General features: G+C 36.9%; 1 protein-coding gene across 2 annotated transcripts in view; it reads right to left on the bottom strand.

Moving 5' to 3' along the window:
* CBLN2 (cerebellin 2 precursor) overlaps positions 1 to 25874 on the bottom strand; it is a 97056-nt gene that overhangs the window by 15638 nt on the left and 55544 nt on the right. For both annotated transcript variants that reach the window (XM_050767904.1, XM_050767902.1), the window contains exon 2: positions 81 to 146. The gene's annotated coding sequence lies outside the window, so the exon portion shown is untranslated. The remainder of the gene's footprint in view (positions 1 to 80; positions 147 to 25874) is intronic.

Below are 25874 nucleotides of genomic sequence, written 5' to 3'. Positions count from 1 at the left end.
TAAACATGTCAGCAAAAAAACCCTTTCTGCAATACAAAAGCTAACAATCTTGGTAACAAAAAAATAAAAGTGGAACTCACATAACGTGAAGTGAAAGCCAGTGACATCCACGTTCTCCTTTTTCACAAAAGATGTTGAGATGCTCACTGAAATTATGAAAAATAAGTACATCATTTCCAGGTACATAGCGAATTAATAACATAATTTTAAATAATATATTTCTTTTTAAATTACTGGAGAAAAAAGAAATAAAGAAGGCTAGTGATAGTGAACTAAATCCCCATCTTTTATGCTGAAAATAGACATTGAATAAAGTTGACATACTTGTAAATAGGCATATAATCATTTGATTTTGACTTTAGGAAACAGTAGGAGAAATGGAAAAATTGCAAAAATTGTTTCAGAAGAAACAATTTTTCTGGAATTAGGAAATTAGGAAAGTGTTTCTTCTGGAATCAGGAAAGTGTTAGGCAATAGATTGTTATTACTATTATTTAATCCTGTGTGTCTCTGTATTTTTAAATTTTCCACCATATTGATGCCTTACTTTGGAAATAATTTTTTTAAATGACATTAAATTATTTTCTGATATATGTGCATATGTGAATTTTGTGCAAAATGGTGCTGAGGAGAAAAGATTGGATTTTACAGAACAGATTCCACAGGAGCAGAAAAGGAGGACTCACAACAGGCGATCAGAGAAGAGAAATTGTCTCAGTGCTTTTCTGTCCCTGGGCTTCACTACTCTGATTTATGTGTTCATGAACAAAACACTGAGCTGGAACTCAGGGCCCAGCAACTCCAAAAAGAACTCTGAAAAATACAATGACAAGTGCACGTGTAGAATGGGAATCTGCCCTGGTCCCTCAGGGGCTTCGTCCAACATGTAAATGAGGGAAGGAGCGATAAACTTAGTTTTGTAGGCATAAATGGAAAATAAGAAATATAGCTCAGGAAAAATAGCAAATATCCCAACAGACAAAGGTTACTACCTAGACTAACAATTTGTGATAGATAGATAGGTAGGTAGATAGATAGATAAGATAGATAGATGATAGATGATAGATAGATATCAAAACAGATTATACGTGTATATATATATTACGAATGTATGCATAGTTTTGGTTAGGTTACTCAACAAAACCTTACTTTAAATAAATACATAGAAAATATAATTTTAGTGATTGGAAAGCTCAGACAAATCCTTATGTTTAGATAATTTCAGCAAAAGAGCTAATTCGTCATTTGGTTGATACACAATCTAACTGTAGGAAATTTCCTAATCCTGGCCATAGAATTGGGGAAACCGTGGAGCAATGAAAAGAGGACAGGGTTAAAGGCCATAATTCATGCCTCGAAAGTTGAAAACATTATAGAGTGACAAAAATCATCAGACTATTAATTCTGATTGATGTTATTAACTCTGATTGATTTTATCAACTCTGATCAAAGGTCTGCACTGGGAGAAATTCGAAACATTTGGCTAAAACGATATTTGAAGACAACTGTCAGATTCATTTTTCAGCTTATGCCTGGCCTTCTTGCCATGCCTGGGCGCAATCTGATTCTATTACATGAAGTGCATATTTCTGTAATGAAGAACTAGTGTAGCGTCCTTTGGTTCTCAAACCTGCAGGGAAAGAATTAATAACGAATCGCATAATCTCTTCTATAATTTATTTTGCATAATCCTTAGAGTATAATATGATGAAGAATGTTTAATGAATTGAAAATTATAAGGTTATTATTATTTGCTGTTTTCATTACCCTTTTTTTTGTTTGTTTTGGTTTGACTCTGATTAAAGCAGTCAAATTGAAATGTATTATAAAATTTGAAATCTATTATGCCTGATTTGCCTAGTGGATGTTTGCAAGAAAGTGACAAGAATAATTTTTAAGAGAAAAATAAACATTTTCTTTAGCCAGCCTTTTAGATTTCTGCAAAACAAAAATAATAAAGTATATGAAAAAAGGGTTTTTTGTTGATGATTTTTCAAGTTATTCTAACTAGAGATATTGTTCCCTTTCCTTTCAAATTTCAAGTATTGGAATTAAGTTCTGGAGTTTAGAATTACTATTTTAAAATGGTGCATATTATGTTAATTAGCCTAATATAATCATTCCACAATACATACATGTATCATAACACCATATTATATCCTATATTTGTCAATTAAACACCTTTAAAGTGGTTCATATTAAATAATTGTTCCCCATAACCTGAGTATATTAAATGAGAAGATCGACATAAAAAACTCAGGTTAAATAACACAAAGTTAAAAAAAATGGAATGCCTGCAAAGGAAAAAAAATTAAAAATTCAGTGACAAAAAGTTACATATGATCTCTAAATACCCTTAGCCAAAATTTCAGGCAAAGTCCTCAATAAAAAAGTCAAAGAAAAAAAAAAGTTAAATGTATGAAAGTTCATCTCTTACCATTGCAACCCCTATTCATTTCCCCCTTGTTGATATTTATTAAAAAGAAAAAAAAAAAAAAAATAGTGGCCGGGTGCAGTGGCTCATGCCTGTAATCCCAGCACTTTGGGAGGCCTAAGTGGGCGGAACACTTGAGGTCAGGAGTTCCAGACCAGCCTAGCCAACATGGTGAAAATCCGTCTCTATTAAAAATACAAAAATTAGCCAGTGCGGTGGCATGTGCCTGTAATCCCAGCTGCTTGGGAGGCTGAGGCAGGAGAATCGCTTGAACCCAGGAGGCAGAGGTTGCAGTGAGCCGAGATCGTGCCATTGCACTCTAGCCTGGGTGACAAGAGAGAAATTCTGTCTTAAAAAGAAAAGAAAAGAAAAGAAAAGAAAAAACAGAGAGAGAGAGAGAGAAAAGCAAATAACTGAAGGCACAATGCTGTGTTTAAAATAGGGAGAGGGCTTTACTCTAAAGGTGCCCTTGACTGGAAAGCCTTCTGGTGGTCAGATAACTCAGAGTGCATTCACTACTTTCAATTTGTGTTCAAAAATCTGTCGTGGTTGTTAAGGTATTCAGTTTAAAAAACTAGATAGTTTTTGAGGGGGAGGGAGAATTTCCTATTGATGAAAATGAGGCCGGGCGCGGTGGCTCAAGCCTGTAATCCCAGCACTTTGGGAGGCCGAGACGGGTGGATCACGAGGTCAGGAGATGGAGACCATCCTGGCTAACCCGGTGAAACCCCGTCTCTACTAAAAAATACAAAAAACTAGCCGGGCGAGGTGGCGGGCGCCTGTAGTCCCAGCTACTCGGGAGGCTGAGGCAGGAGAATGGCGGGAACCCGGGAGGCGGAGCTTGCAGTGAGCGGAGATCCGGCCACTGCACTCCAGCCTGGGCGACAGAGCGAGACTCCGTCTCAAAAAAAAAAAAAAAAAAAAAAAAAAGAAAGAAAGAAATTCACTGTGAATATGTGTTTGACTATGTGTGTGTGGGTGTGTGTGCATGTGTGTGTGCATGTATATGTGTCAGGGAAGCGGAAAAAGTATAAATATTAGGTTGAGTTGTTGCCATTAAAAGTAATGGCAAAATAGCAATTACTTTTGCACCAACCTAATACAACCTTAATCTGTGAATTATAGAATTTTACATACAGTAACGTACTTTTTCCATTTCCATTTAATTCATCATAAGCATTTTAAAAATGTACTTTAGGTTCAAATCTGAAATTAAACAGTCACAACTTGAAAATTTCCTCTCTCTACAGAAACTGGAACTTAAGCAAAGTAACGTAATTTGTTCATGACCTTGTAGCAAAGTAATAACCATGTTATCTAAAATTCGGCAAACACCTACTATAAGCTCAGCACTTTAGACAAATATCTTACAGAGAAAGTCCGTAATTCTAGTCCCTGAACAAGTTCCCTCTGAGTGCAAGGTAGCCGCACTTTGGGGCATCCTGGTGGTTATGTGGGGCAGGACAGCTTCAGGTGAGCCGTGAGGGAAGTGCTTCCTGCTTCTGTGGCACCAGGCTGGCGACAAACACCCCCGAGTTGAGCCGTTCTCCTACCACACCCACTGGCAATGTTTGGGATGGCAGGTGCTCCATTAGCCTGGGTCCCAGGCTAAAGAGGTAGGGAATAGGACCCCTAATTACCTGTCCTGTGTTTGTAGTATGAGGAAAAAACAAGTTTTTTTTTTTCCATTATGAGTTGCTAAATTGCAGCACACCCCACTCTATGCTGACTAGAACACACACGTTACTTCACTTCCTCTTTTTAACCAGCTAATACATGTGGAATTCTTTTACTAATTGTAATAATGCAGACACAAAAAAGAAAAAGAAAACATTTAGGGAGATAGGATACCTCTTCCAAATAAGTAAATAATGTCAGATCTGCAATTCTAAACCTGGCATCAATATTATCGATCTTCTATCTTTCTATCAGTGAATGTTCTGCTGCCTAAGTATGAAATTTCAGTTAGCAATAGCTGCTGTTTCGTGTTATCTGAAAGAAAGAATAGAAGGAAGGAAGGGAAAACACAGACAGACAGAAAGAGAAAAGAAAAGAAAATTCCTCCTGCATGCTTAGAAGGCCTGTTGACTGAGTTTGCTGTGGTTGGAGGAAGAGGTGGTAATTGCTCAGCATAAAACAGTCGTTTCCTGTCTGTATTTCTGTTGCACAGCAGTAAACATGCGGGAGAGTTATGGAGCAATGAAAAGACTTTACTAGTGAGACTACTGGTTCTAAGACTAAAGGTAAATGAGGGTGTTTCTTTAGACTATCTTGAAAAAAATTAAGAAAAGTGGAAATTAAACCAACTTAAAGCAAATGACTGATAGGTAGATTTTCAGTGTATTATGATGCCCAGGAGTGGAAAGTACAGAACCATAATGAAAGGCTTGAAACAAGAAGCAGGGCTCAGGAAAAAAAAAAGTCTTAAAACCAACAGAGCTAAGGATTTGAGAAAAAAGAACCAAATTATATGCAGACATAGGCTTTTAAACCACTTCATAAAAACGGAAAATGTTTTCATCATTCTTATGCTGACATCTAAAGAGTAATTGAAGAAGAGAAATATATTATTTTCTATCTTCTATCACATCAAGCGCTTTGAAATCTACATGGTTTTTCTCCAATATATCCAATGCAGTGCTTACCATTGTTTACCATTGTACCATGCAAACAAATAAAAATATGACAAATACAGTATATGCTATTTAATTTGCTTCAATTTAATTCTTTGACTTTCTCATAAAATGAACTCAAACTGAATGAAAATGATAAAGCAAAGTAAGATATATATGTACCACATTTTCTTTCCCCAGTCTCTCAGTGATGGGCATTTGGGTGGATTCCACGTCTTTGCTGTCATGAATAGTGTGGCAATGAACATACATGTGCATGTATCTTTGTAATATAATGATTTATATTCCTTGGCTATACACCCAGTAATGGGATTGCTGGGTCAAATGGTATTTTTGGTTCTAAATCTCTGAGGAATTGCCACACTATCTTCCACAATGTTTGAAGTAATTTTCTTTCCTACCAACAGTGTAGAAACGTTCCTATTTAACTGTAACCTTGCCAAATGTGGTACGTGTACACCATGGAATACTATGCAGCCATAAAACAGAATAAGATCATGTCCTTTGAAGGCACACTGATGGAGCTAGAAGCCATTATCCTCAGCAAACTAATGCAGGAACAGAAAACCAAACACCACATGTTCTCACTAGTAAGTGGGAGCTGAACAATGAGAACACGTGGACACAGGGAGGGGGAAGAATACATACTACAGCCTTTCTGGGGGTGGTGTTGGGGGAGGGAGAGCATTAGGAAAAATAGCTACTGCATGCTCGACTTAATAACTGGGTGTGGGTTGACAGGTACAGCAGGCCACCATGGCACATGTTTACCTACATAACAAACCTGCATATCCTGCACATGTACCCTGGAACTTAAAATAAAAATATGTTTTTTTTAAAAAGTAAGTACAAGAGTCCAAACATAAGAAAAACAGGAGGCTGGATGGGCTATTCCAGCACAGAGTGATGGCAGAATTGAATAGTTCTCATGAAATATGTCACGGAAGGGGTTCCTAAAGGAGCAGAGTGATACAGAGGTGAACACCCAGGTCCTGCCTAATGAATGTAGGATGCAAACAACTTTTAGGATCCTCCCACAGAAGATCTATGCTCACCATGTGACTTAGCGTGGTGCCTTGGGCCAGGTGGTATCAGCTTGACTCTGGGGGGGCTAGACACTAATGTGAGGCCCATGGGGGCTCAGTCATGTCTATGTGACCTACACCCAATAACATCTCTGGACACTATGGATTTGGTGCTGGTCACTGGTTAGGGATACCCCATGGTGTTGTCACACATCATAGCTAGGAGACATCAATACTCCGGGCACCCGGAAGCTCCACACTGGGTCTGTCCTGTCCCTGCTCCATGCGCCTTTTCCCACTGCTGATCTTAACCTGTGTTGTTTCACTGGAGTCTATCAGGTTAGCTGAGCCCGCGAACCCTTCTAGTGGACCCTTAAACCTGAGGGCTATCTTGGGGATCTCAAAACATGCAGTTGTTCTCAAGAAAGGATGTGCGAGGCTTCTGTTTTTATCTGGAAGTCATCCCATTACTTCACTCCCCATATATTGTGACAATACAGTTTTCTGCAGGAGTAAGAAGGGAGAGGCAACTGTTTGAGGAAAGGGTCAACAGGAAAAGCACAGAACATTCCAGGACCAGAAATCGCTTTGTAGATAACCTTATAAATATTTTCTATTGTATATGCATATGAGGTTTTAAAATATCTCTAGTGGTCAGGCATGGTGGCTCACTCCTGTAATCCTAGCACTTTGGAAGGATGATGCAGAAGATCACTTGAGCCCGGGAGTTCAAAACCGATCTGGGCAACATTGCACAACTCCGTCCCTACTAAAAATAAAAAAAAAATCAGCCAAGCATGGTGGCACACATCTCTAATCCCAACTATTCTGGAGGCAGAAGTGGGGAGAATCACCTGAGGCCAGGAAGTCAAGGCTGCAGTAAGCTGTGATCGCACCACTGCACTCCAGCATGGGCAATGGGAGTGAGACTCCGTCTCAATTAATAAATAAGAAAATATATTCCTAGAACCATGCTAACACAGTGAAACCCTGTCTCTACTAAAAAATACAAAAAAAAAAAAAAAACTAATCGGGCGAGGTGGCGGGCGCCTGTAGTCCCAGCTGCTCGGGAGACTGAGGCAGGAGAATGGCGGGAACCCGGGAGGCGGAGCTTGCAGTGAGCTGAGATCGCACCACTGCACTCCAGCCTGGGTGACAGAGTGAGACTCTGTCTCAAAAAAAAAAAAAGAAAGAAAAGAAAATATATTACTAGAAATAAAGGATATAAAGTACACCCTGAAGCAGTATGGCATCCCACAGCCCACCAGCACTCCCCAGGTCTGGCAAAGTTAAGCATCTTTGATGTGATTGCTCTGGGTCCCAGGCAGCAATGCACTTGATGTTTTGTGACCTGCAACACAATGAACCAATCAGCAATGGGGCAGCCATTGACTTCCCTTCAGGATTTGCAAGTTCCCTTTTCAGAGGTGAAAAGAACAATTTCTCTGTAGCTGTGAAGTCCATGTGAAGTGAACATTTGATGAATTTGACTGAGAAATATCGTGTTCCCTAACTTATTAGGGGCTTCAAGAAAGGCCTGTGCCAGGCTCAGAGCACACATCTAAGTCGTGCCATTTTGGATTTGACTTTGCTGGTGAGTTTATGGCTTGCTTTCATTTTCATAGAAAGCATAACTTATTATGAAATATTTATATTAATTAAAATATTTTATTGATAATCACAGCAGAGTATGACATAAAATGCAATTACATAAAACATCTTGATCAATATGGGGTTGATTGTGTATTTGAAAAGAGATTTGAAGAAAGCACTTTTCATTGCCAGCCGTTGGCCTGCGTTTAAAATAAATTCACCACTAACACATCCATTTGATTTTTTCAAGGATAAGTCAATGCTGAGTGACATGGACACAGATGACATTATTGTGTTTAGACTTCTAAAGGGCACTTCATATGGTATTGGAGATAAAAGCCATTTTGAAATGCAGTCTCTTGGGGTTTCTGAAATCAAATAAAGTGCAATGAAAAGTAGCAAAGAAAGACACAAAGCACCTTGATTTTGTAGTCAGCCCAAGGCATGCGCCTCAGTGACATTTGTTAATTTTTTATGTATCCATTGATCAAATATCTATTATTTTTATCCTTTCTTTCCATAGGGATAATAATATCAGCTCTCTTCTCACTGAACCCAAGAAGGAGCTCATCGATCAGGGAACAGGCAGAGTAGTTCGTGTATTTCCTGAGCTCTCAATTTTCCGCTATTTACGTGCTGCTCACTGACAGGCCTTAAGAAAGCCACTGTTCTTTGTTCTTCGTAAGAACAAGGGCTGTGTCTACACAGATCCAGCTGCGCCTGCCCCTTGTGGGTCTAAAGAGGGAGGGCGCAGGATGGCTGGGTTCCTTCCTGCACCCAGATGCAGGCCAGTCATGGAGAGAGATCGTCTGTGCACATAGAAAGAGAACTCCTCTGAGTTTAGCAAGGTACATGAGCCATCACATGGCGCCAGGAAAAGGGGCAGGCTTCTGTTTGCCTCTTAAATAGAAAAGTGAACAGCTTTATCAGCCTACAATGGAGAATTTCCAAAGCCTTTGAAGCATGTTAAGACAACGTAGGGAATTATAGAAAGACGTTAGAATCAACTTGCTTTTGGATCAATTTTTCCTTGGGACAGGGGTTTGCAAACTGTGACCAATAGACCAAAACCAGACTCATTCGCAAATTGTTCTGTGATTTCAATACAGCAGCAGAGTTGAGTGGCTATGACAGAGACTGCATGGCCTGCAAAGCCTAAAATAGCTACTCTCTTTTATAGAAAAAGTTCGCTGATCTCTATTCTATGATACATGCATAGACTCCAAAGGCTTACACTGATATGAGTTTAAAAAATAAAAATAAAAAATCAAATGACTGTGAATAATATTGTGACAGGAGTAAGTGGTACTTAGATAAAACATATAGATAGCTGTGATAAAAGCCATACACACACGCACACGCACACACACACACACATTAGCATTTATTTTCGTTAAGTTAAAAAAATCATAAACTTGAAATCACTCCCAGGAAACCAAAATAAAAACAACAACCAAAAAAAAAAAAAAAGATGCTTGACATTTATCTCCATAAAATTATAAAGAATATGAGAAATTAATTTTCAAACCAGAAGAAAACTAAAAGACAATATTATATGGGAACACTCAATGCATGAAACAAAATGTTCTGATTACTTAAACCATGTTAGTTTTAGGTCCTTACAGTAAACATAGCATCCATGACTTTAACACATCTTTATTTTATTCCTCTCTCTCTCTTTCCTCTCTCTCTCCCCGCTGTCCCCTCCAATTGAATATAGCAATCCTCTGATGATTTGGCACAATTTTCTCTCTCTAACAGGAACCTGAGATTTTAGATCTATTAACAGCGCATACATTATTTATTAACTTGCATCAGGAGTAATTTCGCAATTGGCAAGCTTCAGAAAGCAGCAGAAATTATCATACCACCACCATAGTGTGTATTACTTCTCAGCACTTTATGACAGATAAAAACATTTAAAAGGCAGTCTCCTTTTCTGAGAGCTGGATATGGAAACTATAACATATTGCTTGTTTCATATACAATTTTCCCTCTGTCCATGTGGCAATAACTTGTGCATTAGCATGAAGGCTTAGAAGTATGTAAACTTTAATCTCAGAGTGCTCCGGAGGTTCATGTGAATTATTATCATATGTCAGGGGTAAATAAAAGATATCTCAAGACACTAGGTGTGATTTTGTAAACTTTGGCAGGTGGTCTATATGATAAGTCACCTTATCATGTAACAGAATCATTGTTAGGTTACACATTTCCCCTGTGATAATTAATTATAAACAGAAGTAACTCACAGAACAGGACCTCCAAATTTATTGTTTTATGTGCCTGCTACTACCCTTTAGGGAGCATTAAGCCATGCACACGTTTGGGACTTCATTTACAACAGATGACAGCTATTTGAAGCCAGCTATGTATCAGATAAATTGAGTGTATGTGTGTGATAGGAGAGGATTGATATGGGGTGTGAGGAGCATGAGTAGCAGTAGGGATGACAACGTAGGCCATCGAGGGACAAAACTATAATTGAGAGATGGTGGAAAAGAGGATAAAATATATATCAAGCACAGGAATGAAATCATATCAGAAGAAAAGTAAAACATTTGGACATGGTGGAAAACAGGATAAAGCATATCTCAAGGACAGGAATGAAATCATATAAGAAGAAAAATAAAACATTTGGATTTGGGAAGAATGTTTTCTCTCCTCCAGAGGTAAGATATGGTCCAAATGACCCATGTAAGTATAATTTCTCAGGATATCATTTATCGTACTAAAGTGATAGGAACACATTTGACCTAATTTGACTGATGTGGTTAGACAACTCTCTTTGACTAGCTTTGGTATAAAAATTGTGGAAGATTATTTTATCTCACTATTTTGTTTTACTTTTATTTTGGTTTTAAAAGAAACCAGGATAGCACAAATGCTGAATGCATATTTAGAGTCTTTGGAAACAGACAATAGTGGAAAATGAATCCTACTTTTAAGGAGGCAGTTTAAAATGTTAGTCTGCCAAGTATAATTTAGGTTTGATGTTATGTAAAAATGTCTTCATTATTCACGGGGTTTTGAGAAGTTGGTTACCTTAGTGATTTTATTTATCTCTCTGATACTGTCTGACAGTTGAAATGTGCTTGGATACACCTGCTGGCAGTTGCTAGTTTTAAACTACAGGAAATTGAAAGCAAGTTGCTTCTAGGATATTGAACCTAGAATTCCTTTTCCATTTTAGCAAGTGGTGCTCAAATAGTGTAAGTAATACCATTGTGAAACTTTGTCTTAATATTTACAGAAGGCTTTCATTAAAATCAGCACATATAGATAGTTACATAGATTTAGATACAGATAGAGAAATACATACAGGATGCTCTCTCACACAGACACACCTATAGAAAATAATGAACACATGCTATGAATCTAGAGATTAAATCACAATGGGGCAAAGCCAGATTTACATTATACAAAGGGAAACCTACAAGATGCAATAAACCCAGATTATGTTTTTACAAGTAAGTTTAAAAAATACTAAATGGCCAAAGTTTCCTCAAAACAACCAATTTAATGAGTTATTAATATTTGCATTATTTATATAAGCTTTATTCATCTATAAGATGAGTATAAATGGTTCTGAAAGAAGACTTGTCAAAAATTCAGCTTTATTTAAACCAGTCTATCTCTAGGACATCAACAAGATAGCTGATTAGAGATGCCTAACTTCCCCCCACCCCATAACAAAAGGAGGAACAAATAAAATAAATGTTTCAACTTGAGTATCTGGACGAGAGCACTGGTGTACAGCAGAGAAGTGTTAAAGATTCAGGATGGCCACATAGAGAAAAGAAAAAAAAGACTACTCCTGCCACCTCATCTTCCCAGTCAAGATCAGCTTGGAAACAAGAGAGTTCCAAGTGCACCACCCACATTCAATAGGCCATTCACATGCCCCATTAGTTTGTAAACCAACCAAGAGTAGCTGTGCCCATCTGGTGGGCCAGGTCTGCTCCCCTCTGCACATGAACAAGTCCAACACTTCACTGAAAAGGGAGCAGTGTCCAAGCTAGTGGGACAGCCTTGCACTCTCTCAACATCCATACAAACCCAGCAACTCACTCCCAACGGAGCCATGACTGAGCCAGCAGACCAGCCATACAAACTCCTACAGCCTAGGCTACTGAGGCACTCACAGAGATTTCTGACATTCTATGAATGTCATTCTATAACACTCTAAGGAAACTGCATGGAAACCACGTCCACTCGGAACCAAAGCTAACACATGTTACCCAACTGACACTGTAAAACATATCTGAGGGTGGAAGGCTTGCATTATGAAATCCATCTTATAAAACTAGAAAAAGTGACTATTTCACCAGATATGCAGAAATCAATGCCTAGAAACACACAAAAAATTAAAAAGCAAAACAACATAATACCACCAAAGAAACACAATTCTCCAGTGAATGGTCCCAAAGAAATGGAAATTTAGAAATCATCTGAAAAGAAATTCAAAATAATAGTCTTACGAAAATTCAGTGAGATGCAAGAGAATGCACATAGACAGTTCAACGAAATCAGGAAAATAACTTATTATTTGAATGAAAAATCCAACAAAGTGATATCATAAAAAGGAACCAAACAGAAATTTCGGAGCTGCAGAATTCAATGAATGAAATAAAAATACAATTGAGAGCTTCAACAACAATAGATTAAGCAGAAGAAAAAATGTCTGATTTTGATTTTGAAGACAAGTCTTTTGAAATAACCTAGTCAGATAGTCAGAGATACAATTAAATTAAAAAACATAAACTAAATTGTCAAAGTTTCCTCAAAACAACCAAATTAATGAGTTATTAATATTTGCATATTAGTCAGAGATACAAAAAAGAATGGAAGAAAGAGAAGAAAACCTACAGTGTTTATGAGGTACCATTATGTGAACAAATATTTGCACTGTGAGAATTTCAGAGGGAGAAGAAAGGAAGAAAGGCATAGAAACCTTAATAAATAAAATGATAGCTGAAAACTTCCCAAGTTTTGGGAGAGATATGAACATCCGCTCCATGAAGTTCAGAAGTTTCCAAATAGATTCAACCCAAAAAGATACTCTCCAAAACACATTATAATCAAGCTGTCAAAAGCCAAAGTCAAAGAGAGAACTCCAAAAGCAGCAAAAGAAAAACACTAAGTCACATGTAAGATTTTCAATAGACTTATCAGCAGATTTCTCAGCAGGAGCGGTTAGGAGAGAACAAGAAGACAGAAAGTGTTGAAAGAAAAAATCTGTCGGCCAAGAATAGCACTCAGCAAAGCTATCCTTCATAAATGAAGTAGAAATAGTCTTTCCCAGACAAGCAAAATCCGAAGAAATTCATCAGTAAAGAGCAGCATTACAAAAAATGTTTAAGGAAGTATTTTAACTGGAGGAAAAAGGATGATAGTTACTATCCTGAAAACGTGAAAGTATAAAATTCACTGGGAGAGATAAATTCATAGACAAATTCACAATAGTCTATTACTGTCATGGTAGTAATACACATTGCCATTACAATATGGTAATACTACCATTATAGTATTTAATATTATTACAGTATTACATATTATAGTATGTAGTATAAATATTTCTAGTATGAAGGTTAAAAATCAGATTTCTAGTATGAAGGTTAAAAATCAAAATGGTCAACAATAATTGTAGCCAAAAAACTTAGTGAGGAACATATAACATAAAAAGATGTAAAGAAATGAAAATTATAAATTGTGGGGCAAGGGCTGATGTCCAGAATATTTGTATGCAACCAAAGTTAAGTTATCAACTTTAGAAAGTCTATATGAGAATTTCTATGTAAGTCCCATCGTAACCACACATAAAAGGTACAGTAGTTACACAAATAAGAAAGAGAAGGGAATCAAAGCTTACTACTACAGAAAACCACCAGAACACAAAACTAATTAACAAAAGAGGATGAGAGATTCATGGTTGCATGACCTTCGTCTGAGCAAAGATTTTTTGGCTAAGTCTTCAAAGGCGCAGACGACAAAAGCAAAAATAGACAATTAAATTTACATTGAACTCAAAAGCTCCTGCACAGCAGAGGAAACAATCAATAGAGAAAAAGAGACAACCTATAGAATGGGATAATGTATTTACAAACAATATATCTTATAAGGAGTTAATATCCAATATATATAAACTTCTCAGATAATTCAATAGTAAGAAAACCCATAACCAGATTTTTTAAATGAGCCAAAGAGCTGAGTAGACATTTCTCAGAAGAAGACATACAAATGATTCGCAAGTATACGAAAAAATGCTAAAAGTCACAAATCATCGGGGAAATACAAATCAAAAACACACTGAGGTATCACTTCATGCCTATTAGAACAGCTAAAATTAAAAAGACAAAAGATCACAGGTGTCGGCCAGGATATGGAGGGAGGGGAACACTTGCACACTGTTGGTGGGAATGTAAATTAGTGCAGCCATTATGAAAAATAGTATGAAACGTCCTCAAATATTAAAAATAGAACTACCGTACGATCTAGCAATCCCACTACTAGGTATATCATCAAAGGAAATGAAATAAGTATGTCAGAGACATTTGCACTCTCATATTTATTGTGGCATTATTTATGGTAGTCAAAATAGAGAATCAACTTAAGTGTCCATCAACAGATAAATAGATAAAGAAAATGTGGTATACATATACAAATTCAGTCATAAACAGGATGAAATCCTGTCATTTGTGACAACATGGATGAGCCTAGAAGACATTATGTTAAGTGAAATGCCAGGCGTGGAAAAACAAATACTGCGTGTTGTCACTCATGTGTGGAATCTAAAAAGGTTGATCTCATAGAATTCAATAGAGTGGTGGTTACCAAGGCTCTGGAGGGTAGGAGCAAAGACAAGAGAAGAGATTTGTTAATCAGTACAACGATACAGTTAGATAGGAAGAGTAAGTTCTGGTGTTCTATCGCACAGAAGGGTAGTTAACAATAATGTATAATTCAAAATAGCTGAAAGAGAGGAATTTGAACATTTGCACCAAAAGGAAATGTTATTATTACTATTATTTTTTTAATTGAGACAGAGTCTCGCTCTGTCACCCTGGCTGGAGTGCAATCACAGCACACTGCAGCTTCCACCTTCTGGCTCAAGTTATCCTCCCACCTCAGCTGCCTGAGTAACTGGGATTTCAGGTGCTTGCCACCCTGCCCAGCTAATTCTCTACTTTTTGTAGAGACAGAGTTTCGCCATGTTGTCCAAGCTCATCTGGAACTCCTAGGCTCAAGCAATCCACCTGCCTCAGCCTCCCAAAACGCTAGAAATACAGACGTGAGCCACCGCGCCTGGCCAAGAAATGTTAAACGTTTAAGGTGATGGATATGCTGATTATGCTGATTCGATCATCACACAGTGTGTGCATGCATTGAAACATCATACCATATTCCATAAATATGTATGATTATCATATGTCAATCAAAATAATAATAAGAAGAACTAAACTAGGATATTTCTGTTTCTGGAGCTTAAAATGTGAATTCTTTTCAAAAAATCTATTATGTATTCTATGAAAGTCCAAACTCTTCCTAAAATGTATGTGAGTGGTTTGGAAGCTAGCATTCTGTCAGTCACCTCTTGTTCTAAATTACTGCTTGTCCAGAATTATTATTTCTGTTATATGTCATCGGGATGCTGTTATCTGAGTTTTCTCTCTCAGGCATGTCCATACACATACTCAAGCACGTTAGCTGATACATGCACACAAGTGCACATGAAATATAAAGATACAGAATATGGAGAAGTGGAGGGTTACATAGACAAGTCAATTTCAGATTAAATATTTCATATTCTTATTCATTATTTCACAAAGTCTCCAGCCTCTAAGATGAGTTCTCGTCTTCCCTCTTTCCTTTTCTCTTTCTCTTCTTCTTTCTCCTAGATTACTCTCAGAACTCCAAAATTCCTATTACACAGATGCTCTCCCATGCCTTCAGGCTTAGCTTAGCCTTATTTTGCACATCAGATCCCTCAAGAAGTTTAACAGATCAAAAGGCCTTTCTTTTAATAAGATCTTAGAAAGCCGTTGCAATTATACATTGCATTTATATTTATCTATTGCACAAGTTAAAATCACAAAAGAAGCAATAATTTTCCATTAGAAATAAAAGCCTATAATAAAATTAGTGTTAGGATTAACATGACATCACAGTTCTTTTTTGTTGCTGTTGTTTACATACTCATTTTCACCTCTTTTCTCACTCAGAAGCTTTGATTTCATTTCTTGTCACTTTTTATTTTGTTTCAGTACTCAGGTCCTCTGTCAAATGCTGCTGTATCCATTATTCATTCTGTAAGTTTGCCCTGTTGTGTATAACCAGTCACATTCTAGGCCACTGGGACTCTCCAGGATCGCTATCATCCATGCACTGGCTCCAGGGTTAAAACGAATAACCTCTCTATCCTCTAACAGGGTAATTCTTTGGTCTCAGGATCCTTTAACCTTCATAAAACTATGGAGACCCTCAAATAGTTTCTGTTTATTAAGGTGACACCCAGCGATGTGCTGGAGCTGAGAAGCAGCATCAGCCAAAACTGATTCTGAACATCTCTCAACTGTGCTTGCTGTGACTTCATGTCGGTAGCTTCCAAATGACCACGGCAGGTGTGTTTCAATAGTGTGATGGAGTCCGCTAGCAAAAATGAATACTTATTAGATTTCCAGGAATTTCTCAAGCCAGTCTTTAAAATTAATTATTAAAAATTAAATTACATAAACTAAATAAAATAAAATAAAAATAAAAAATAAAATATTAAAAACAAATGTAATAAACATTTCTTATTATTACACTATTACCTATTCTTTTGAGGTTAATTTCTACTATATTTGCACGGTGGAAATGCTATTTAATGTTGTGTTATTGTGCATCCCTTTAAGACTCTCTGTTCGGTGATGTGAGGTCGGTGGCTTGAAATCAGCCATGGTAATATTTATACCACAAAATTGGCAAGTGCTGCAATGTGGGGCTCGATTTGTTGTTTTGCCGATTTAAGAAAATGTATATTAGGCAGATTATATTTAAAGTGTTTCCAGTCTGTAACAGTTATATTAGGAAATGTGAAAAAAAGACTGAGGAAATAATCTAATATTCAAAACGTATTATCATATTCAGCTTAAAAGTCAATCCCTATGAATGAGTGAAGTTCCAATTCGGGGATATGCTGTTTCTCATTTGTTTCACTTGTTAATGCAGACGTTCATGTTGGAACTTCTTTTGGAAAACTAGTTGTTAAATGTTTACTATGACATCGCCGGAGTCTTTACCATAGAAAATCAGGACTTCTTATCTTTTTAAGAGAACCAGTTTACCAGCGTGCCACTAGTGATACCACTGACATTTTAGACAAAAATTTGTTCTTTTTAAAAATAACAACAGTAAACTTTTTAGATGTTAATATAACAATAATGTATAGCCACTAACATTGTAATATAAGCATCATTTTAAGATAGCTGTATTTACTAAAACAAAAAAACAATTTAATGAAAATAATGATATTGTTTTATATTTTTCCAAATCTTTTCAGTATCTGGTTTAATAAAAGATAGCTAGATTTTTACATCTGCCTCTGGAAGCAATCAGTTACGCTAAATTATTTTGTTTTAATATACGAAAACAATTATCTTAGTCTGTGTTACAATGAAAGAATACCTTAGAATGAGTAATTTATGAAGAAAAGGGGTTTAATTTGGCTCAAGTTTCGGCAGGCTGTACAGGCAATGTGGTGCCAGCATCTGCTTCTGGGGAGGCCTCAGGAAGCTTCCAATCACAGCAGAAGGTGAAGGGGGCTCAGGCCCCACACATGGCGAAGGGCAGAGCAAGAGAGAGAGGGAGCAGGTGCCACACTCCTTTAAATGACCAGATCTCGTGTGAACTACCAGAGAGAGAACTCACTCACTTATCACCAAGAGGAAGGCAATAAGCAAATCATGAGGGATTCCCTTCTATGATATACACACCTCCCACCAGGCCCACCTCCAACACGTCCAACACTGGGAGTTCATTTCAACGAGAGATTTGGAGGCAGCAAACATCCAAACCATATCATCAATACAGTGTCGTAGAGTGACATAGAGATGTGCAGTTTAAATGGGAGACTCACAGACCCACAGAAATGTCACAGAGACTGAGAAGGGTCCTTACATTACATTTGTCACATTTAAAGGCTTCGAGGGTGACATTAAATTTCCAGCGAGTGTATACATACAATTGATTCTCATTATTTGTGGTAGTTAGGTTTTATGATGTCACGTGAACATTGACTTATCAAATCCTAAAGGAATTACAGATTTTGTGAATCTATGGTCACATTTTTACAAACTGATTGATACTTAAACTTGTATGTGTTTCTGTTTAAAGACACCTATTTAATATGTATTTTTGATTCATTAACTTAGCACTTGTGGCCAACAGCACTCTTTTCTTTCTCTCTTTCTGTTTTTTTGTTTGTTTGTTTCACGGCTTACTGCAGTGTTTACCTCCTGGGCTCAAGCAGTAGGCCAACCTCATCCTCCCAGGTAGCTGGAACTACAGGTATATGCCACCTCGCCTGGCTAATTTTTGTAATTTTTTGGTGGAGACGGGTTTCCCCATGTTGCCCAGGCAAGTCTCGAACTCCTGGGCTCAAGCAGCTCACTCATCTCAGACTCCTGAAGTGCTGGGATTACAGGCGTGAGCCACTGCGCCCAGCCAGCCAACAGCATTGTAACTCATGCCTGAATGAGGCTTATCTAACACATGCATTTTTTCCCCATAAAACACCTCACAGCCTTCTTACGCTTGGGAACACTCGATAGCAAGCACATCAACACTATGCTTGTAGGACATCCAAGCATCAAAAACATCAACACAAACCCCACAATTTCATGAAACTCATGGCACAAAGTAAACTGCAGAAAAGGAGACAAGTTTCCAGTAAGAGAGCTGCCACCAGAAGGCAGAGTGTGCCCTTGTTCAACCTCAGCTGAGATGGGCTACTAACGTTTTTAGCGCTCCGAGCACATCCGTGAATGACTGCAACAGAGTCACCAATTATTGATTTGAGGGTCATAAATAAATGCTAGTGATTAGGCAAATTCACAAATGCACAATTTATGAAAAATGAGGATTGACTGTGTATGTATACCTTATATCTCTCTCTATATATTACATTTGTGCAGATGTTTATCATATATTATAAATGTATATTTATACATTATATGTGTATATTTATGCATCATATTTTAAGGAAATAGAAGATAAATATTTTATATTGATAGATGATAGAGGGTATCAGGGCACTTCTAATTTCTTAAAATAAGAGAGTGAAGCATAATTTCAAGAATGTTGTTTATCTAAATTAATTCTTACTTTAAAGCCTGCAATATCAATTTTTGAACACAAATTTTAACAAGAAATCCTAAACACATAAGGACTACAAAATGTGAAAAAATTAGTTTTACTAAACGAGAGTGCAATGTGATTGGGCAGTTCGTCAATCAGTCATGTAACATGCTCATTGGCTAAAAATGGACACAGAGGAAAAACTGATTGGTGACAGATGGAGAAGCCAGAAAAAAGAAAAATTAAAAAAAAAAAAAGAGAGAGAGCATTGCCTAGAAGGTGGCAAGCAGTTGAAAAGAGCAAAAATGGTAAAAGACATGGTGAAATTTATGGAGTAAGTAAATAAATCAGCCTGTTAAGTGCAGTGAAAGAAAATGAGTGGAATCATTGGTGCTTTGACAATTAGCTCTACATATTCTAAGAACATGATGAGATTTAATTCTGATGCGAACAGGCCCATCAACTACTTGCTTCCACCACTTTCCATGGAGATTCAGCATAGAATGACAGCAAACTAAACCACACATTCTGATAGCCTATTCAGTTATACACAGAGAAATGTTAGGACAGATCTAAGAGTATTTGAGCTGAATGTTAGCCATATGGAATCTTCCAGTAAACTGCAAAGACAAAGAAACTTACATACGAAAGCTGTGTCAGAGTGAAATGAGAGCATTGACGTCTTAATCTAGAGAGATGAAAATTTTTTGACATATTATTGATTAATGTAAGAGTAACATCATTGCAAGATACCAAAACCGGGAATAATCTTCTATATCATTAAAAATGAATCTCTCTATTAGATTATATAATACTTTGTATATACAATACAATTTATCATACATAATTTGCTAGAACGCGCACTGCCAATTTTAACATTGAGACTGTTCTCTCTAAATCTTACCATAGAGGCTTTTACATTGACTATTACTGTGAAACCCATGGTCTAGGGTATGGGCTCTGAAGACAGAAACTTCAGCTGGTCATTCCTCCCCATCTTCTGCACGATATGAAGCTCGTGGTCATTGTTGTATCATGCATGTGGCTCAACTGAGATTTTCCATTTATTTATAAGAACTAAGGATCCATTATCTGGCAGAATCATTGATTTTTTTTTTTTTTTTTTTTTTTTTTTACAAAAGAGTTTTATGCAAAAACATGAATCAAAGGAGTTTTATGCAAAAATATGAATATATTTTCAGAACTGTGGCTTTGGCATTTCATAGTCATTCTGTAGCAACAGATGACTAGTGGAATCTTTTAAAGTATAATTAGAAAACTACAAAATTTAAAATAATTTAGAATTCTTTTAAGAAAAGTATTTCTTACCATAATGTGATTGTTACAGTTTTCAAGTGTCCATTTATCTCTCAGTTTCTGAATGATTGTCAAATTTGTCCATGGCAGTAATCAACAAATTGATCATAACTTGAATTATAATCAGTTTTACTGCCTTGTTTTGAGATTGGGTCTCACTATATTACCCAACTCCTGGCCCCAAGGAATCCATCCACCTTAGCTTGCTAAGTAGCTGGGATTACAGGTGCTTTTCATCATGTCCAGCTTGCTTTTGATGAGGTAAATCTAATAAATTCTATTTTTAAAAGAGCTTCATGATTAGAATATTATCATAGTTTTTGAATTTAACAAGTTTTATGTGTTTCTTGTAAGACACAAAAAAAGACTGTTATTATACATGAAAAAACAAAAATAAAACATATTTTTAAAATTTAAGTATGCTAAAGAATAAGAAAGAATAATTTTTTATTGATAATTATACAATCCCTCATATAAATTCCAAAACAGATTATCTTGATTAGTGAAGGAGCTTTTCTCTGAAAAGTTAGCTCCTTCACTGACCCAGATTTTTCTATTTACTTTGTGGCTTTGTGATTTTCTATAAAGTTGCCACACTTGTTTTCAATAAATCATGGGCTGATAAAAGCATAGGAAAGGTACCAACATTGTAAAACTCAGGGCAAACACACATCACTTCTGCTCAGATCCTGTTGTTAAAATCTGCTCAGATGGCCCTACGGTATTTCAAGAACAGCTGCAGACTGACGCCAGTTTTGTTGCTGGGATCTAGCAAGAAATATTTGTTATTTAAAATAAATATCTTGGAGGGAAGGTAGACGTGTCTATCACAACTGAAATGTAAAATTTTAACATTTAAATCTGACGTCCATTTAAAAGTGAATTATTAAATAAAACAGTAGGAGTGTCACACAGAATAGTTCCATTTCCCTGTTAACCTTCCGTTCTCTGACTATTCATCTGTCCTCTCCTCCCTCCTTCTCCCCCAAGCCCTGGCAACCACTGATCTTTTTACGATCTCTACATTTCGCCTTTTATTAGATTGTAATATAGTTGGAAGCATATGTATGTAACAGTATGTAACCCTTTTCAGATTGACTTCCTTTACTCAGTAATAGGAGTTTACGTTTCCTGTGTCTATTCATGGCTTCATTGATCATTTCTTTTTAGCACTGAATAATATTCCATTGTGTGTTGTACCATAGTTTATTTATCCATTCAACTACTGAAATATCTTGGTTACTTTCAAGTTTTGGAAATTATGGATAAAGCTGCTATAAGCATCTGTGTGCAGGTTTTCATGTGGATCTATGTTTTCAAATCATTTGGGTAAATACAGGTGGGTACGACTGTTGCATCTTATGGTAAGTAGTTTTGTAAGAAATTGCAACACTGTCTTATGAAGTATTTGGACCATTTCTCATTTCTATCAGCAATACATAAGAGTTCTTATTGCTCCACATCCTCGCCGCATTTGCTGTTTCCCTTATTTTTGATTTTTGCCATTCTTGTAAGTGTATAGTAGCATCTCATGCTGTTTTAATGTGCCATTTCCTAAAGGAATGGGAAGTTGAGCATCTTTTCATATCCGTAATTGCCACCTGCATATTTTCTTTGATAAGGTGTCTGTTCAGGTTCTTTGCTCAGTTTTTAAATGGGTTGTTCATTTTGTTTATTGTTGTATTTTAAGAGTTCTTTATAATTTTTGATAATAGCTATTTATTAGATATGCCTTTTGCAAATACTTTCTTTTAATCTGGTCTTTATATTCTCTTGATAGCATCTTCACAGATCAGAATTTTTAAAATCTTAATCAAGTTTTATGGATTGTGCATTTGGTGTCGTATCTAAAGAAATCACCACCACTTACAAGGTCATTTCGATTTTCTCCCATGTTTTCTTTTAGGAGTTTTATAGTTTAGACAACTGTTCTGAAGACTTTTGCTGCCACAGGAACAAAGAAATGGGGTGGTACCAGGAGAAGGGGGTTGTGGCCAAGAACAACGTTCACTGAAATCATTATATCAAAAGCACGGGATTGCCTAAGGATATCATCCTTGTGTATGTGAGAGGTGATGGAATCCACTGTACAGATGGAGGGGATGGTCTTAGATGGGATCATGGCTCATTCATCTACATGCATAGCAGGAATGCAAAGTATATGGGTGCAAATGCTAGAAAGTGAATGAGTGTCATAGTGAGAGTCCGCAAAGTTATATTCTAAAGGCTTAATTTTTTCAGTGAAAAGAAAATAGAGAACACAAATGGGAAAGTGGTGCTGGGTGTCTGGGGAGAGAGGAGCAGAAAATAAGGGAGTGAATGAGCTGGGAAAGTATAAATCGCTAAGGACCCTTTGGAAGTTCCCAGTGATAAATTTGAAGGGCAAGTTCAGTCATCATGGTTGCATGTATTTCTCCAGCTAGGTGAACTATGGAAATGCAAGCAAGACTTGTGGGTTATCTCAGGTTGTGGCGTTCTCCAGTAAGGACGATGAAACAGGTGAGGAAAAGGGGATTGAGAGTATATGGAAGGATGGGATTATATTGAGTAAGCAGAGGGTTAAATGAGGTAGTTAAGGAAAGGAGGCATTCAAATGTAGAACCAACAGATTAGAGAACCTGGGAGGCTAGAAAGATGATTGAAACTGGGCTGCTAAAGGGATGGAGCTGAAAGTCTGGGAAGCGCTGGTTGGAGAGTGTGATACAGGTACTGAGATAATGGAGAGTCTGGCATTGTTGCCGATGGCAAAGCCAGAGACTGGCCATGGCTGTGAGTGACTGAGGTTGGGTGTGTGCCTGTGAAGATCATCAGAAGAGAGTATTTTAAATACCTTGAGGATAGGGTGTTGGAAGGATCATCATGTTAAGACAGGGATATTTTGGACAGAGTGGCAGTGAGTCAGGAGCTAAAAACATCAGAATGAGGGAGAACAACTACGGGATATGCGTATGACAACAACTCTAAGGAACAGTGGCTGACACAATCTGCTGAGGCGGGATTCAAACGGGAAGGTTTTTAGGAAGGGGGGTGCGGTGTGATCTGAAAGCAGCGGTGAAGAGAAGGGAGGTCCCCTCCTCCAGGTCCTATAGTAAAAGCACTGTGGGAGAAAGAAGCGCCCCTGTTTCAGAGGGCTGCCGGGGAAGCTGGGCCCTCAGGAGGCGACTTGACGGAGTCCATAGGAGCCAGAGGATGAAGGGCCAGTCTCTGGAGAGGCTGAGGATGCAGGCGATTTTGTTGATGCTGGACTGCGATTCTAAAAGGGCCAGGGGTCGGATTTGGGGTTTGGAAGGAATGAGGCAAGCAAAGAGAATGGGAGATGTGCAGTGACCTGATTGACTGAGTAATCATCCCTAGAAGGTTAATTTTGTTTGCCAGTTGCTGGATTAAAACCATTCGATTCTGAAGCTGACCACTGGAATAAAAATAAATGAGGCAAGTCAGAGGAAAACAGGTTTTTCCTGGAGTGTAGCACCCTTTAGCCCTTATTACCCTAAACCTGAACCCAATCCTTCCATTTTATAAGCTATTAGTTACGTTATTCATTCAATAATATTTACAGAGAATATACTATAGGTCAGGAAGTGAGTAGATGTTGGGAATGCAAAGAAATTCGTTAGCTAAAACTAACATTAAACTAAATCTTAAACTAAACCTCCGCAGTTTGCACGTTTACAACGGCAGGTATTTCTGTGCAGCTTCTTGTTGCTTTCTCTGCTGGCCTTAGTACTTGTGGTTTCTTAATGGTGACTTTGCATCCTATTTTGTTTAGAATGTGAGCCTTCTGATACATAACAGACTATGCAAAAGAGTTATGAAGTAAGCACACACTTTTTTGCCTTAGAATGCTTAAAGCAGCTTCACATCCAGTCCAAACGAGTGTTATCACCGAGGCCAAAACACTGCATCAAATAGAGGTCACAGCTTGTCCAACTCAAATTTTGTCAGTATTTACAAAGTGCACAGCAGGTTATATCATAATGAAAACACAGATAAAATAACAAATAAGTTAAAAGGAGCACTCTCTAATCAAAGGTTATACAAAATGAAATGAAAAGGTAGTGGTTTTAAAGCTTATAAATGTTTTAAAATACGTACCCTCAATGCTATTATAATATTGTTTTCATATACTGCTGTCAAGGGTATAAACTGGTTCCATTTGCCCAAACAGTACGAGTCAGTTCAGTTCTAAAATCCTTTTATTTAGCGTCTATTCTGTACAAGAGTCTGTGCTGGGATATGAGAACAGAAAAATAAATACCAAAGGGTCTTTTAAAGGAGATTTTAGTATTTTGGAAAATTAAAAACACATCTTAAGAGTTTTAACAATAACCATTTCTCCTGACACAAAAATTCCGTATGTAAAAAACTCCACATGTAAAAAACTAACTTTAGAAAATTAGTCATATATATATATATATATATATGTCTCACTAATGTGTGTATATATATACACACATACACATACGTACATTTATTTTCATTCTAGAATTTTTATATATACATATAAATGTGAATATTTAGAATTATAAAAAGGATTCGGTCCCTAAAAATTATATGTACAAAGAATGTTGATGGCAATAGAAATGTTTGTAAAATATAGGCTTTAAATGCAGTTTCAGTAATATATAAACAAATATATATGAATATGAAAGAAAAATATTATACTAATATATTAACAATGGTTATCTGTAGGGTATTTTTATTTTCTTATATATAAGTTTTATTTTAAAAAACTAATTTTCCACAAATTAGTTTTATAATTATCTTTTACAAAACACATTTTAAAGTGTGTGGATGAGGAGAAACTTTCTCACAAGTGTATCATTTTATTCTAGCTTATTCCATATTTTTATAGTATTGGTGACTTAAGCTAAATAAAGGGTAGTATCTGAGGGCAAGATGTCAGAATTTTTCATAAGTCCTTGCTGACCTGTGTTCTCCACAGCAAAGCATCCCATTTGAATGTGAGCTTCAGCAATTGAGAAAAACAATTGCAGGGATTTTCACTGTCTGATGACTCCATCCTATCTTGGGAAATTAACACTTGGGTGTTAACTATTTCTCAAATACAATTAGCCTCCATGGACAAGAGCCAGCGTGTGCAAAGTTTCCCAGGTATGCTCTGGCCTGGTGCTAACTGGTGTCCTTTTATTTCTAATGTGCTTGGTGCAGTAACACAGATGGATTCATCACAACTGATTTCATTTTCATGTCGTGAGTTGCACATTTCAATATGTAGACGTATATGTTGTTCACTGAATATGATGAGCATTTGTAGTGTAATAGTTTATACTAAGAATTATACCATTGCCATCAGCATTAGAGCATGGTGAAGTGAATAAAGCATAATAAGACCACTTTCCAATCTCATGCTAATCATAGATTAATAATGATATGTTATGCTTCAAAGACCGTATTATTTCATTTTTCTGTAGTTGTCATACAGATTCTGCAGTCAGACAGATTGGGGTTGCTAGGTCAGCTCTGCGTCTTCTTTGCTGAGGGAATCGGCAACTAAGTTCACCTCTTGAAGCT

Source organism: Macaca thibetana, chromosome 18 (assembly GCF_024542745.1).
Source record: "Macaca thibetana thibetana isolate TM-01 chromosome 18, ASM2454274v1, whole genome shotgun sequence".
NCBI classification, from domain to species: domain Eukaryota; kingdom Metazoa; phylum Chordata; class Mammalia; order Primates; family Cercopithecidae; genus Macaca; species Macaca thibetana.
Note: the sequence above shows the minus strand (reverse complement) of the source record. Positions and strands in the feature narration are given on the sequence as shown.